This window comes from Buceros rhinoceros, unplaced genomic scaffold, assembly GCF_000710305.1.
Source record: "Buceros rhinoceros silvestris isolate BGI_N320 unplaced genomic scaffold, ASM71030v1 scaffold27925, whole genome shotgun sequence".
NCBI classification, from domain to species: Eukaryota; Metazoa; Chordata; class Aves; order Bucerotiformes; family Bucerotidae; genus Buceros; species Buceros rhinoceros.
In genome coordinates, this window is record NW_010415125.1 from 1 (window position 1) to 295 (window position 295).

The following is a 295-nucleotide window of genomic DNA, read 5'->3' on the forward strand; positions in this document are numbered from 1 at the left end:
GTTGGTGCCCTGTGACAGTGGCAGGGACTAAAGCTGTGCCTCTGTCTCCGAGCTTGCTCTGTCTCCCATGTGGCGTTCTGTGCTCAGCTCTCCTCCGCTGGTTACCCCGTGTAGGGTCATCTGCTGCCACCACCTGCGACTCCTCGAACGCTTCCATCAGCGCTGCCTCCATACAATCCTAAAACATCCACTGGACTGGCTATGTGACTGACATTGCTGTCCTCGAACAGGCAGAGGTAACCAGTATTGAGGCAATGCTGCTGAAAAAGCAGCTGCGCTGGGCAGGGCAAGTACC